The sequence below is a fragment of the Patella vulgata genome, chromosome 3 (assembly GCF_932274485.2).
Source record: "Patella vulgata chromosome 3, xgPatVulg1.2, whole genome shotgun sequence".
NCBI lineage: Eukaryota > Metazoa > Mollusca > Gastropoda > Patellidae > Patella > Patella vulgata.
Genome location: NC_065881.2, coordinates 57697902 through 57715254, shown reverse-complemented (window position 1 = coordinate 57715254; position 17353 = coordinate 57697902). Strand labels below are relative to the sequence as shown.

The window sequence follows — 17353 nt, the reverse complement described above, 5'->3', positions numbered from 1 at the left end:
AGACTTCTTATTCTCAAGTGATTAAATTCTACAAGAAAAAGGAGGATCATTGACTTCTTAATTTTTCATCACTCAAGATTTAATTTTCATAATTGACATATAACTGGAATGCAAGTTCTCAGTGGATATAAATGGGTATTCTGTGAAAAAAACTCCAGAACCGACTTAAGAAATGAATTTTCAAAACCTATACGGTAAATGTGATGCATAGAAAATATTTTATTTTTTATTTAAACAAATAGAATGATTTCTTTTTAAATGTTTTTGTTATTTATTTCTAAGGTCCTTAAGTATAATCCAGGGATTAGAAACTTGCATATCGGGGTGACCCCATCCTCCCATTTCGCCTACGTCCCATTTCGACTACAGCTTATAACAACTGATTATATGGTCTGGTGGTTTTATTATCCCTACTTATATAAGATAAAAAGATTCTTCCATAAAAATAAAACATCCCATTTAGGCTACCGTGTACAACAGATTACATCAAAACAAACAGAAAAAAGAATGAAAAATTAATTATGTCTTCTATACAAAGTTATTTTTAATAAATAAATAAAAATAATATTTCTATTTCCAAATTCCCGAATTTGAAAATAAACACAATATTTGTTATAAATGAATTCTAATAAGATAACAAAAATTTTGACTGAATGATAGTGAACTTGAAGAATAATTGAAACAATTCATCTTATATAGATAAGCAAGTATTAAACTCAATGTAATCTCCAAATATTACAAATATTTGTCAAAACAAAAATGTACTCTTGAGTTGATATGTTTGCTTTGATGTTAAAGAATCTGAGCTATAATATATAATGAATAAGCTATTTTAACAATAATCATTAGGTTAATTACATCTCTTAATCAGTGGAACAGTTCAATGCTGATTAGTTGGGGGGGGGGGGGCAGGATTTTGAGGGTAATAAAATTGGTAGTCGAAATGGGACATAGTCGAAATGGGAGTGAACCTTTCTAGGATACACATTAATCAGTTTATAGTACACAATATTGTTATTTTGATTTAAGATATTTATAAATGTCTATATATTTTAGTCTTTCCTTATAATTATGTCTTTCGGCAAAAAGCTTCAAATTAATAAATGAAGGCCTCAGTTACCTTTCTAATTTCAAAGTAGATAAATAATGAAAATATTAAATTTAATTAGAACAAAGGAAAAGCCTGTTTAACTAACATTGTTACAAAAGAAAATTAGTGTGGAATGCTTTCCTGAAACTGGAATTTTTAAAAAAAAAATTTAGATGGCTGCTACTTGATCTAAAAATCTAGAATTTCGGACATTTTTAAACTGAATATTTATGTGTTGCATCTCTGTTCCCTCATCTAAGAAATAATATTCAATACCATTCAATTATTTTCAAAAAAATGTACAATCACTTGTTGGTTTCTTAAAAAAGTACTGATTATAATAGTAAATATATGGTGCAAATAGAAATTAGAACTTAGCTACCTATAGCAGAATTTTATATATAAGATTGATTATTTGAAAATAGATAATCCAAACTTTGACTAGTAATTGATTAGAGCACTGACATATAATATGTAAAGGTAAACTTTTCTTAAAATAGTAATCCTTGCTGTTGCATTATGTATGGGCAATGTATGATGAAAGTAGCAAGTGTGAGACAGATAATTTATTTGCAACTCCACAAATGGAAAGAAAACACCTAGGTTTTCAACATGTTAAAAAAAATCATTAGAAAAAATACTCATCGTGTCATTGTTAAATTTTGTTTGCCTCATATACCGGTAATTAATTATTCCTGTGTTCAATGATGATAATGATTTCCAATCTACATAATAGTTATATTCTGAAACTAATATCTAAGATTAAATGGTTGGTATACAAACATAATAAACATTACAAAACAATTATCAAAGTAATCACTGGGGCCCATATTCCTGAACACCGATAAAAATAATCACCATTTAGGTTTAGATATTGGTTACCTAACTAGTGATTTATATAGGTGAAAAACATAATCTGTTGACTTAAACACAGTTTAAGGGCATAATTAGTAAATAACTATAGAAAATAAAATAACTGTATTTTAGTCTCAAAATGACCTAGGTAAATTATTGATGATACATTTAACCCCATTCCTTGCATCTCTATTACAAACCTGATGATAGATAATGAACAATTTCAACAAAGAACTGTTTTCAACTACCTGATGGCTTCCACGTAATTGAGCTATATAATTTTGTTTGTGTACAATTTTATGTGTTTAGTATTTCTGATATAATTATTTTTAACAACCGATTACTGTACTGGAATGAATCAATGTCTGAAAATCTAATAAGTTTCAATTTCATTCTCAACACTTGCCTCAGACAATTAAGTAGTAAAGTCTGTTTTCATTGCAATAGATTAAATAAATATTTAATTGAGAGAACATATAATGAATGATGCTATAAATTTAAACATTGTTCTGTATCACTCCCCTAATGTAATAAGATTTTAGTGTTGCTTTGCGTAATAAGTATCGCACATACCTAGATGTAATTTGGTTGTAGTAGGAGGGCTAACAGCTCTGTAATATCTTTATTTTAATTTGTAGCATATTATCGCCCACATTTCAAGCGATAATGGTGATCATTGAACCATTTCATAACCTGTATTATTTTGTGTTGTTGATATGAACTTACAGATTTTGATAATAAATTTGTCATTTCATTACGGTAGTTCTTTAACCACAAGAAAGGTATTTGCCCTGTCCGTAAATTAACACAGTTTTTATTGACTAGGTCTTTGAACCATTATTGATATGATCTGTCTGCTAAAGGAAGAATTATACTAATTCTCTGTCTGTTCCCATTTCATGTCCTTAATTTGTTTGGTGATGAGACAATTCTTTACAGCTGTGATGTTGAATCGGTAAACTGATGAACCAATCTTGTAGAATTGTTCTTTTCTTAAATCATGTTGAATACAATAGCTAGCATTCAAAGAAATGACGCCCACATGTGCCATTTTGAGTAAAAGTGTAGAGATTTGATACATTAGGTATCAATGCCCGCAGAAACATCAATCCTAACAATCAATAACATCTCTTCATTGACCTAAAACCTTTTACCTAAAAATCACTTAACCAGTTACTATAATCCTCAAAATATATCCTGGGAAATTAAACTGAAAGTGTGCTACTTTAATTCTATTTCTAAAATGAAATTGCAGATATTAAAACTTTTAAAATAGTATACCTTTTTTTTGTACTCTTATAGTCAGGTATAAACTCCCATTGGATTCTACCTACCAATTTTTGTTTTCATAACTAATCAAATTTTATTTTAACAAAATGTTGCTGCCTAATCTTTCAGATACAAGAGAAGGGAGGTGTCAGGAAGGCTTTTGACACCAGCCTCCTCTCAACCAAAAAATATTGCTTCTAACTTTCATAGAGCAATTCTACATGATTTCAAATTTCTTATGTTACATATTCTAATGCTTTCCAATGCTTTTAAATATCTGGCAAGTCACAGGAACAAATTCCATCAAAGCAAATTTTAAATATCACTAATAAGTTTGGTTCAGTTTGAAACTCTTTTTAAATGTGAACCATATTTATATTATCTACCGGTATTCTTGATACTAATTACTTTTGGGAGAAAGTTTAGATACTTAAATTTGTTATTCCATTACAAAACATACTTTGTTATTTGTATGATGCAATAAAAAAAGAGTATTACTCAGGAACTAGATTTTTATACGCCCACATTTTCATGTGGACATCTATTGTTGTCGCTCCTGTCTGTCTGGACGTCCTTCCGTCTGTCCGTCCATCCATCCACAATTTGTTTGTGGACACTCAACAGGTCACAATTTTTATTCAATTTTGACGAAACTTAAAATATAGATCTATCTCGCAAAGATCTCGGTTCCTTTCGATATTGGCATATATCGGACCACCAATTCATGGATTATGGAGCCTGATTGTACGAAAAGTCACGTTTTTAGCTTGTGGACACTCTAGAGGTCACAATTTTCATCCTATTGAAAAAAACGTTTGAATATTTTACCGTTACACCCTAATGACGGCTGATTTCGTGAAAATAGGACCAAAACTGCCGGTCAAAATGGCCGTCCCTTGTATGCAAATAGTGTAAATATATGGTATATCAAGGTTGTAGACCCTCTAGAACTCTCAATTTTGATTCGATTTTGATGAAACTTATAATATATCTTTATAACCCAAAGATCGTGGTTACTGTCAATATTCGCGCATATCGGATCGTTAATTCCTGAAATGTGGCCCTTCAGCCCTTGATTGTACGAAAAATCGCCTTTTGTTTAACTTGTTCTCTATCCATCTCTTGCAAAATGTGGGTGTATCCTGCTTGGCAGCCGCTGGTTCTATTTCTGATGAAATGTTTAATTTTTAACATTCTGATTGTGTAATAATGTAGTGATAATCCTCATTAATAAATACACACAGGAATTACCCTTGAACCAGTTTAATACTGGAATATTGGAAACATAAAAATAAATATACGTATGGAACAGATTGACTGTCTTGGAAATGGTATAAAATCCAGAATAGTGAATGATGGGCACCTATACACCAGATCATCGATCAACATTGTAATGTATTCAACCAGAAAAAAGTGTATTTATTAATGAGAATTATCACTACATTATTATGTAGTGATAATTCTCATTAATAAATACACACAGGAATTACCCTTGAACCAGTTTAATACTGGAATACTGGAAAACATAAAAATAAATATACGTATGGAACAGAGTGACTATCTTGGAAATGGTATAAAATCCAGAACAACTAGTGAATGATGGGCACCTAATACACCAGTTCATCAACATTTTAATGTATTCATCCAGAAAAAGTAGAGTTTTTAAAAACCTAAATAAACAAAATAATCCAATAACTTGGATGATTTTATTTAGCCAACATGTGTTTAGAAAAGAATATCAAATGTTATGGTACATTTTATAGCAATTTACAATTTGAAACTAAAATAAAACCTCTCTTTTTTAAGCTTTTTTGCATTGTGTTGCTTACTTTCTGTAAAACAAATTACATGTATACCGTAGCCAGCTTAATTGTTGTCACCCACAATTCAAATAAAACAGGGTAATATTAAAATTGGTTTGCACAGTAATTCTACTTCTTATATACATGTAACTAGAATGTTCATTAGTTAAATGCCTTGACACAAGTGATGGGATTTCAAAATTTTTCTTGTCGGGCATTTTTACCGAAAATAAAGAGACATAACTCTTATCGTTATTTAAGCAGGCAGTTTTTAGTCCACACATAAAAATCACGTGTCAACAAAATATTCAAATTCGTACGTAATAAAAAAATAGGTGCACCTCGTTATTTTTCATATTTAATTTCCGTACGGTCTTCAAATTTATGTCAGTAATATTCCTACAAAATTACGTGATGTCGTAATACGATAGAATGAAAGCGTGCCGACTACTACCAATCCGTACTGTTTCAAATTCCTCCAAAGTTATCGAACGACGCAATTTTGATCAATTCTTTTTAAAAGCGGCAAGTTTTCCTAATAAGTAAACCAGTGCCGCATCGCAATTGTATAGGCGTAGGTACGTATCACTTACCTCTATACAGCCGAGGCGAGATGTAGAGTAACAGAATCTGACGAGGTTTGCCGAATGCTATAACCGTGTGTGATGAGAAACAGAGTTAGCAATGTCTAGTATTTTTCGGATATGTGTGTGTGAAATAGCTTTATTTAACGCTCGCTTCCACCAAAGTGATATCGCAGATGAGTTATTGGATACATATTGATTTGGGGTATTATGTACTATTAGGATATGTGACATATATGACTAATTTCTATGTGCTGTCAACCGACATCAAGGAGATTAAAACATCCAACAGTGGGGAAATCATGGGTCAATCACGTAGATTAAGTTTATAATCACTCTTATTGGATTGATACATATCGCTACAAAGGAGAAGCAATGATTTCTGTTCAGGATTGGATTGATGAATTGTCTGATAAAGGATTAAGGCAGATTCAGATTAACTAGTTAATCAAGGTAGGTGTATTGGCGGTATAGTACGATAAATATGTTGATCACTTAATTACCTAATCAATCCAGCGTATTATAAACGATAATAGGGTTGGGTGGTAGTTATAGTGTCGTAATACAATAGAATGAAAGCGTGCCGACTACTGCCAATCCTTTCTGTTTCAAATTCCTCCAAAGTTATCGAACGACGCAATTTTGATCAATTCTTTTTAAAAGCGGCAAGTTTTCCTAATAAGTAAACCGGTGCCGCATCGCAATTGTATAGGCGTAGGTACGTATCACTTACCTCTATACAGCCGAGGCGAGATGTAGAGTAACAGAATCTGACGAGGTTTGCCGAATGCTATAACCGTGTGTGATGAGAAACAGAGTTAGCAATGTCTAGTATTTTTCGGATATGTGTGTGTGAAATAGCTTTATTTAACGCTCGCTTCCACCAAAGTGATATCGCAGATGAGTTATTGGATACATATTGATTTGGGGTATTATGTACTATTAGGATATGTGACATATATGACTAATTTCTATGTGCTGTCAACCGACATCAAGGAGATTAAAACATCCAACAGTGGGGAAATCATGGGTCAATCACGTAGATTAAGTTTATAATCACTCTTATTGGATTGATACATATCCCTACAAAGGAGAAGCAATGATTTCTGTTCAGGATTGGATTGATGAATTGTCTGATAAAGGATTAAGGCAGATTCAGATTAACTAGTTAATCAAGGTAGGTGTATTGGCGGTATAACACGATAAATACATTGATCACTTAATTACCTAATCAATCCAGCGTATTATCAACGATAATCGGGTTGGGTGGTAGTTATACACTCAGTCAACTATATTAATTTTGGAATTTTTAATATTATTCACCATGTCTTGATGTCCAATAGGGCATATTCCCGGTCGGACAATTTTTGGCGTTTGGAAAATAGCGTTGGACAAGTCCGGAATATACGGATGAAATCCCATCCCAGCTTGATGCAGTTCTATTATAAACAGTTTGACTGCAGTCAAGACTTTAAAAAACAGTAACTGAAGTAGAATGTTGGTGTAGATGTTCATTAGGTGAATGTTTTGACATCTTATCTCGATGCCATCTTATCTGTCTGATTTTCAATGGATTTGAATCCGATCTGCTGTTCAACTTCTGTTGATTAAACGCAAAAATGGATAATTGAGACTTTGTTACTTATCGTGAGAACGCTAACATTACAATGTCAATCGAGGCTACAAAGATTTTAAAATTAAGTTTTCTCAGCTTAGAGTGAAGCAATTTGACTGAAATTTTCAGCATATTCCCTTTACATCATCTAGTTTTTAACTATTATAGTGAGAAATGTCAGCTCTTTATCTAATCTCCCATAATGTATCTTTGACTGAAATCAGTTATATGTAATTGCACCATGTAAATTGAGAGGGGTTTTACATTGGCTAAGACTGTTCCCCAATCCCATTCAGATATCCTGGATTAAAAATATTGTTTTTTAAAGAAAAAGAAAAAGTCTTGTTTGCTTTTTCCTTATTGATTCCTAAGCTATTTTAAAAATCATGTCTTATTACACTAGGATGTGATATAATTTCTAAATTTTGTTTAACACCAGTGAAATCAGCCGGATAATAAGTTAATACTCATTTACATCGAAAATACATGGCAAAGTAATTGCTCATTTTCATTGAAAATAAGTGAGTTACCATGCCATATTAAATTGTATGTTGTATATTTTAAATTGATTATCCTCATATAAACTTCCTGCGTGCAATACAGTAAACATCTCTGCCATTTCCATGGTGTAAATAATAATATTTTGAATAAAATTAGCTAGAACAGTAAGCCAATTTGTATTTTACAAAACTTAAGAGATTATAACCTGGTAATACTTAAAAACAAATTAAAATATAGTTTTCTCATATTGCACATGTGATCCTAGAAAAAATATATGTTAGTCGCAATATGACCAAATTATTTTTTTGTCAAGATGTTAACCCCAATTCCATTAATAAAACATGCAGAGGTTGAAGCACAAGGAAAACACAATCTTTGTCAACTTTGTTCCTAATAATATTAATAATGAAGTCTCTGAACTATGTCTCTTCATAAAGCTTGATTGAAGAATTTCATTTAGACCTGATATCTTTATTGTGATCTGAAATGATCTACTGCTCTTTCAATCAATTTTGAGAGAATAAAAAAATTTGAATACAGTCTAAATTTTTTAATATTATTTGGGCCCAAATTTAAGTTGCTGAAGTTCTTGCAAAAAAAACATTTTCTATTTTTGTGTAAAGGTACAAGTTGAGTTTGTAAACGGCAGACTTTTCAAGTAAAAATTTTAGAATATCATTTTCTTTGAAAGTGATTCAGAAATTTTAAATGTGGGCATGTCATTTTTAAATGCTTTAACATTAAGTCCAATTGATACATTTACTACATTTTAGTTTTACTGATGTAGTAATAATCAGATTTTGACAGGAAATATTAAGCAAGCAAACAAAATGAAGGCGAAATGAACATTTTTGTTTTCAGTTTTGTTTTTAGTGATCATAGAGATGTTATGAAATATTATAAAAACTAAATATTTGGCATGGATCTGCAGCCTTGCATAAAATAATGGAAACTGATGATTTTCAGAGATGTTCATTTTTCATGACTTTCTTTTAACCATATTCTTGCTAATAACTTTAGTGCATATTTTCAAAAATGTTAAAACTCCAACTTGTGGAATACATCCGTTTAAATTTGTGTGTGTTTCTTTTTATAAAATTGCTGTTTCCTAATACATTCTTGTCATGTTTGAGAATCAAATTCGCAGATTACTTGCAGTTATTTGCCAATACACATAAGAAAAATAGGAACACTTTGTATATATTTCACAAAATCATTAACTGTATTTTCCCTGTTTTGGACATACAAAACTTTTAAAGTCATGAAATCAGATATTTGACAACAGTTTACAATCTATTTCATCTGAGATTCTCATGAGCAACCAGTGATGGGATTTCGCCTGTATATTCTGGACATGTCTGACGCAATTTTGCAAAAGTTCTAAATTGACCGACCAGGAATATTCCCAATCAGACATCAAGACATGGTGAATAATATTCAAAATTCCAAAATTAATATAGTGTACTGAGTGAATATCAACCCAATTATCGTTGATAATAGGCTGGATTGATTAAGTAATTAAGAGATCAACGTATTTGCCACGTGATACCGTCTATACACCTATCTTGATTAACTACTTAATCTGCCTTGATTGACTGACTTAATCCTTTGTCGCACAATTCATCAATCCAATCCTGAACAGAAGTCATTGCTTCTCCTTCGGACTATGTATCAATCCAATAAGCGTGATTATAAGCAATTTACGTGATTAACTTGGGGTTTCTCCATTGTTGGATATTTTAATCTCCTTGACGTCAGTTGACAACATGTAGGAACTAGTCATATATGTCACATATCCTATTATATCCATTAACCTGTCACACACAAACACGTGATTATAATACAATAACCGAAAACTAAAGTAGAAATCTTGCGAGACGAGTGAAATTACGACAGATGTAAAAGTGACAATAATGACATGGAAAATGCATATTCACAGGTTCTTATAATATCTTGAATAGGGTTTATGTTTCTAAAAAAAGAAATAAACAAGCTGAGAAATGTCAACAAATATTCAAATTCGATTGGAACAGAGTAAGCAGTTAATAGCCCCCCAAGCATAACTACTTCATCAATTGTTTATTGCAATGCATTGTGTGCTCGATCCGGCGTCAGGTTGGTTTTTTTTTAACAATATGGCTGGTGTTAGAGTAGTTTTACACGAATGTGATGTTAAAGGAGCAATTTTACCTTGTTCTGTGGTTGATGATAATGAAATTGTTGATTTGAGAAGATGGGTAGCATGTAGAGGATTTACAGCTCGATAATCGGAGTCCAAATCTAGTTTAGTCAGAAGGTAAGTCTAGTGCTGGCTGATATCTTTATATCGCACTATATAATAGATCTAATGCTATATTCAATAACATTATAATTATGATATGAATGCACATTTTTTTATGCAATTACTATCAATACAGTAAGTACCAGGTTTTATAAGATGCCAGTTCCCCCCCCCCCCTTCATTCAGTGATATGGACTTAGCCCTACTGTATTATGCTGTACATATGTATTATTACTATAGTATTTAATACTATAATATTATTACTATAATGTAGGCTATAGCATACATTATTGTCTAGTATTGAATATTATATGTTTCTTTTAGATTTTATATTACTTTCAGAATAAAAGGCTTGACCTACAGTGGGATGTCATGTTATGTGTGTGATCCAGACGGAGAGGCAGTAAAATCTTACCTAACTGAAATTGTAGATGTCCCATTGCCACACGCCAACAAAGGGTCGGATGATTTGAGTTGTATTCCATATAATTTTAACCACAGGTGTGTTGTTGAATATTTGGTACATAGAAAAATTAGAGTTGTTTGCGAAGAAGAAATGGTCAACCTACCAATTGTCCAGAAACCCCTGAGGAAGGATTACAACCAGAGGTCGCAGTGGATCAATTTCGAGTTGCGTAAAAATACGCAGAGATTCCAAAATTTTTGCGTTTTTGCCCTCTACATCTGCGTGAAGAGCCTCTCAAAATACACAATATAGAAGCATGTAAAGTCGTTTTCTGAACAACCCTATTTTAAGCGTCCTTATTTCATTGATATGCCTACTGTATTTAGTCTAATGATGACTGGAGGTTAACGGCATGTCTATGGTTGACGGCACAGTCATTTCAATCTTTCACTTCGACAGGACGTAAAGAGAAAACTATCGCTATGAAAGCCAACATTTGATTGGCTGAATGTAAACAGAATATCTTATTCTAGCCAATCCCAAGTCTTGTATGAAATGCGCTTTATTGCTTACTGCCATGAACTTATGAATGAAATAAGAGGAAATATAAAAAACTACAGAGACTACGTACAGTAGAGGTGTGTAAATGCCGGGTGAAGCACATAATTTGTACAAACTACGACATAGAATAATCTAATTATTCGGGGAAATTTTCTGTGTGTAAATTACGCAGCATTCGTCAATATTTGCGTTTATTTTGAAAAAAATGTGTGAAATACACAGATGTTTGTGTGACTGTGACCTCTGGTTACAACTTTTATGTGTCTGGTCATGTTGATGAGGTCAAAACTAACATTTGTGAAAATGTTATTCATGTGTGGGCAAAGGTGTTGTCATCATATAAAGAGAACAGGTATGACACGAGTGGTCTTTGACAGACCCCCCCCCCCCCTCTTAACTGTAAGGATGCATTATTTTTGTAAAAGTAATAAAAATATTGAACGTGATGTGATAGTCAGGCCTGTAACAACATTTTGACTGAGAAAAAAGATCTACAATAAACAGATTCACATATGACATATTAAAACCTTCTAAATAAGCTGATAATATCATAATTCATGACTTAAAAATTGGCCTTGGATTTTCAATTTTTGGCCTTGGATCATGGTTGCACATTGGCCTATCATAGGCCAAAGTTGGCCTTTGATCGAAAAAACGAATTTCGAGCCCTGAATACAAATCATAAAACCCTCTGAAATCAAGACATTTACAAGGGTTTATACCAGTACTTGTAATTAAATCCATTCAGCATTGTGTTAATAAATTCTATTTTGTTTCGGTATCATCATAATATAGAAACCAAAAGAAAAGAATAGTTTTAATAGATTTTAAGGAATACTTTGCAAGTTGACTTTTGAGGGTGTTTTTGTGGTTTTCAATATTTTTAAGTAATTCATTAATTTATAAGTGTTTCTAGGAAGATACTCTTTGTATCCAGGTAGCTTCCAAAAAATGCAATATCTTGACGACTAATTGATTTTCAGTTTGTAACAGAATTGAGTGAAACAGAATTGAGTCCTTGTTATTGGCCCCTCACCCTTTGGTAATAAAAAACATTGTACAAATTTGTCATTTCCAGTATAACATTTGGATTAGTTTTAAGAGATTTCCCAATCATCACATGTTTTTGTTAATTTCGTAAATTAATGATGATTCTTGAATCTTTTCGAAGCAATTCTTTATACAATTCTTTTGCTCAGATTTGCCTTGTAAGATTGTAATAACAGTATTTCAAGTAAAATATTAAATGTTTTTGATTTCTAAAATATTTAAGGACCACCTTGTGATTGGTATTCCTTTCAAGCTGATCAGTAACAAATGTCTTACAGAAGAGAATTTGTCTTGACCACCCGAAATCACTTTGTATTCAAAGTCTTCACAGAAAAGTTGCAAACTTTTTCAAAAGTTTTAGAATAACAATTTTTATGTTATTCATATTAGTGAATAATGGTAACAATGTTTAAAAAGAGAAAAAAAATACTTACAACTGATGAAAGATGAGCTTAATATTATTCCAGAGTCCAAATTACATTTGTTCATGTAATGTTTGTCTTATCTTTAAAGTCTAGTGTTACCGGCACAACTAACTGATCTCAACTGAACTGTAGGGAAGTGTATATACCAGTATCTTCTCTCTTGCCAGCATATATATATTGATCTCTAGTTATAGCTGGGATCATCTTTAACACAGCTGTAGTTTACAGATTTGTAATACCAAATACTGGTACCATATATCTTGTCGATCATAAATACTGTTTTTTTTCTCAGCCATCTGGTGAATTGTCATCAACTTCTTGTGTAATCATGTAATGTATTGTCTTTACTTGTCAAGGGTAGCTTTTGCGAGGATGGACAGGGAACATGTTGCTTTGTTCATCAGTTGGAATGACTCAAAAATTTAGGGGCAGAAAATCTTTTTTCTCTCCTTGGGGTTGGGATTAAGAAGGGATAGAACTAACTCTAAATGTTAAATAAAAGCTATCTCTGTTGCATAATTGTTGCTTCATAACGAATGGTTATAGACAGGTAATTGGCATTTTCCTATTTGTCATGTCATTTTAAGTAAGAAAATTGAGTGTTTAAAATTTATTTCATAACATTTCTGGCTTAATTTCTGATTAAGGTTCCAGAAGGTAAATAAAGAAATCCAGTGTTGGAATTTGTTTAAAGAAATCAACGCCCGACCGATTTATAGGACTGGGAAATGAAGAATTTGGTGGAGGTGGAGCTTATAAAACTGATATTGTGTAAGACAATTTAGTTGTCTGAGAGGTTTTATGGTCACTCTAATCTTAAGGAACTTTCTTGACCAACACGAGAGCCTGCTGATTAGTGAGCCAGTGGCTTACCCAGTGAGGAACCATGGCTTCATTTTTATATAATTTTATTCTGAGTGTTGACAAGATATATAAATTATCACATTGTATTTATTTAACAAAATATTGTGCATGCTAGTTATATGCTTCCTGTTCAGCTGCCTACTTTGATTATACGCCCACATTTTATGTTTGAATATATTGTTGTCACACGTGACATAATTCGCACACTTTTTATAGAACTTTTTTATCAAAGGGAAATTTCCCCCCAGCTACCGCACGCCTTTACGTTTAACACCAAATATTTTTCAACAATTAAAAAATTGTGAAAAATTGACAAGTATTTCAATGTTCTGAATTAATAAATTCTCTGTTATTCATGCCTAATTTAAAGTATTTAATGTGCAAATGAATGAAAATAAAATTGGAAAATATCCACACAGGTCTTCCAGAGCTATTTCCCATTGTATGTAGGAACGAATAATAATAATACGATTTCTGACTATTGTAATACCAAAATGACAAAAGAATTAATTCTAACAAAAAATAAGTTAAATAATGGCTCAAATTCTACATTTTGCGTTGGCGATTTACAACATTTCGTTTGAGATTAGTGACGTGGTAAGTCAATAAAATAAATGGCGGTATGTAAGACTATCGATACGGATACCCAATTGTCACTAACACAATTTATTCAATATTTATCATTATATAATGGCTCTCATTCTAATTATTATAACTTTAATTTATTGTTATTTTGGGGAAATATTTAACACAACATTTACAACATTTCGTTTGAGATTAGTGACGTGGTAAGTCAATAAAATAAATGGCGGTATGTAAGACTATCGATACGGATACCCAATTGTCACAAACACAATTTATTCAATATTTATCATTATATAACGGCTCTCATTCTAATTATTATAACTTTAATTTATTGTTATTTTGAGGAAATATTTAACACCAAATTTTATTTGTTAGCCAATAAAAACAAATTGAATCTAGGTCGACAAACACAAGGTTTTATTATTACCGTATTTTTATACCCCCCATTTTCATATGGACATATATTGTCGTCATCCCTGTCCCTCCGTTCGGACATCCGTCTGTCCTCAATTTGTTTGTGGACACTCTACAGGTCACAATTTTATCCGATTTTGACAAAACTTGAAAGAGCTCGGTTCCTTTTGATATTGGCATGTATCGGACCATAACTTCATGGATCATGTTTTTAGATTGTGGACACTCTAGAGGTCACAATTTTGATCCGATTTTGATGAAGCATGGAATGCATGTTTATAACCCAAAGATCTTGGTTCCTTTCGATATTCGCGCATAAAGGATCGTACCTTCCTGAATTATTTGTATAAAAAATCGCGTTTTTAGATTGTGGTCCCTCTAGAGGTCACAATTTATTTCCGATTTTAAAAAACGTTTAGATATATCACTATTCCACCATAATGAAGATTGAATTCAAATTTTTGGAAAATCGAAATAAAACTGCCCGACAAAATGGCCGCTCTTTGTACGCAAATTGTGTATAAGTATGTAATACGAAGGTTATGAACTCTCTAGAGGTCACAATTTTTATCCGATTTTGATTAACAGATCTTTTTATTATATTCCTAAAATCTCAGTCCCTTTTGATATTTGTGAATTTCAGACCATAACTTTCTGGATTATGGCTCCTGATTGTGCAAAAAATCATGTTTGTTTTTAGCTTGTTCTCTATCCATCTCTTGCAAAATGTGGGCGTATCCTGTCTGGCAGCCGCTGGTTCAAAATTTCTACAGACTATATTTATCATCTGATTGTTTTAAAATTGATATATGTTGTTTGCATTAGTCAAATGAAGAAGCCCATTTAACTTCAATAACTTCCGGTAATTTCTGCTGGAGTTATGGCCCTTGTTTCACTTTGTTGCACCTTGTGAACGCTCTAACGACAAAAGTTATCAACCGATCTGTATGAAATTTATATGCATCATTTAAATTAGTAAAACAAAAAATCCTATTGAATTTCAGCAATTTCCATTAATTACATCTAGAGTTATGGCCCTTGTTTCACTTTGTTGAATTTTGTGAACGCTCTAATGACAACAGTTATCATCCGATCTGTTTGAAATTCATATGCGTCATTTGAATTAGTGAAATGAAGAAGCCTATTGAATTTCAGCAATTTCCTTTAATTACGCCGTGAGTTATAGCCCTTGTTTCACTTTGGCCTGGAGGTCGGGTGTTCGATCCGTGCATTGGCTGAGAAAGTTCATCCAGATTTTCCGGCGTGGTTCCCCTTTGTCAGTGATGCAGGACGGAGGGCCTGACAAGGACAGCTGTCTAGTCATTAAATCTGTTGTGAAGAATGTTATATGTGAAAAAGTAAGTAAAGGATCCCCGAACCCAAGAAGAATAGAGACTAATGTTGATTAAAATAGGATTTAATGATAACCTTTTGGTCCTTAATCGACCTTCATCAGATACATTTAATGATTAGAACACAAATGTTTGGTCCTTATATAGTTGTTTTTGCGTGACGTAATACGATTATATACAGAATTCTTCCATCAACCTCTCCACTTACTTTTCAGCAGTTTTTCTCCAGTCTATAGGGCTTCAGAATGTTATGTAAATGTATCCGGGGTAATGTGGAGTCGAGCTGGTGAAGCTGAACTTCAGATAATTTGAACTGTTTTTCATTCACTAATATAGCGACGAGAGAATCTGCATCGACACTTCGCCAGAAATAAACATCTTAGTAAACTGTGATTTGTATTATTGTGTCATGTGGCATGTCTGAAATGTTCTGTATAAGGTAATTCAATAGACAGTAAGCAGAATTGGATTCGTCTGTAAAGGGTTCACGATCAGAATCATTACAGTCATCAAGAGATATGTTCGTTCTCGATATAAAAAGTTACTGTGAGCACGGTTAGTCAGTTATCGTTGGGAATGGTCCGATTTACAGTTTGTACATTCCGTGTGGTAGGGGTACTTTATCACGGAAAATGCTTGGGAGTGACCATTTATAATTTGTTGGAATATGTTGATGGTTTTCGGATACATTTTATGTTAAATTAGAAATCTATGAGTGGCGAGTAGCCGTCCCAGATTTATCTCATGACTAGTTTCATTCAGTTCAAACCATTAGACTTAAGTAAGATTGTGCGGATGTTCCCTTTATATAGTCGTCGGGGACCGGAGCACAAAATAGATCTCGGATGAATTGGCGCAGTTCTGTATCACCGGAGCAGCCGCTTCCGTTTAATGGGGAACGGCTAAAGAGCTGCCGTTATAAAATGCTTATTTGCATATACTCTAAGGCTCTAAACCCATTTGACTGTGTCATTTAAAATGATATAAACAAGTGGGGATTATTTGGATTACCGGACTGGGTAATCAAAATGTGTAAGATGCACTAAGCCTTTTTAGTATTAAATAGCATAATTTGGAACTACTATTTGGCAATTGTTCTGTCGGGTTTTATGATCATGACGTGATAAAAATACCTAGTTATCTTCACTAAGTTTTGGAGTTGCCATATATATCTAGTATATTGGTGCGGTAAGATGGGTCTCTAATCTGAGGAACCATCAACTCTATGGTTAAAGATTTCCCGTTACTAATTGTGGGATAAGGAATAAGATATGACAACCTGTCACATATTTCTTCCGCTGGTTTGTGAAAAATATCTGAGGTAATAACACTAGGGTTTTCAGTGATATTATGAAGCTTAAACGCCATTCCTCGGATTGAGAATGAGTAAGTGACAGTCGCCATTGTGACGGCACAGGAATTCCCATACCTATAAGAATAATGACGATGTACCAAAACAAGAATTGATAAATCAAGGTCCTGCAGTTCAAATGACCTAGTTTGTGTGGAGTTGATGTTATTTCTCTCTCTCTCTCCAAGGATGGAGTGTCACCCTAAGTGTTATAATATTTTTGAAAGGCAGTTGAATATTGTTAATAGTAAAAATGTACCATTATATATAATATGTGATATTAATATGGATTTTAAACTGAACATTGCTAAACAATGGTCTGAAATTTTAACGATGAACAATTTACAC

At 32.6% G+C, this 17353-nt stretch overlaps 2 protein-coding genes across 3 annotated transcripts in view; one reads left to right on the top strand and one right to left on the bottom strand.

Moving 5' to 3' along the window:
* Positions 1 to 12551, bottom strand: part of LOC126816568 (FMRFamide receptor-like) — a 31722-nt gene extending 19171 nt beyond the window's left edge. Inside the window, exon 1 of the mRNA XM_050543241.1 lies at positions 12449 to 12551. The gene's annotated coding sequence lies outside the window, so the exon portion shown is untranslated. The remainder of the gene's footprint in view (positions 1 to 12448) is intronic.
* The window catches only part of LOC126816534 (leucine-rich repeat and coiled-coil domain-containing protein 1), a 298988-nt gene that overhangs the window by 115992 nt on the left and 165643 nt on the right, over positions 1 to 17353 (top strand). The window lies entirely within an intron of this gene.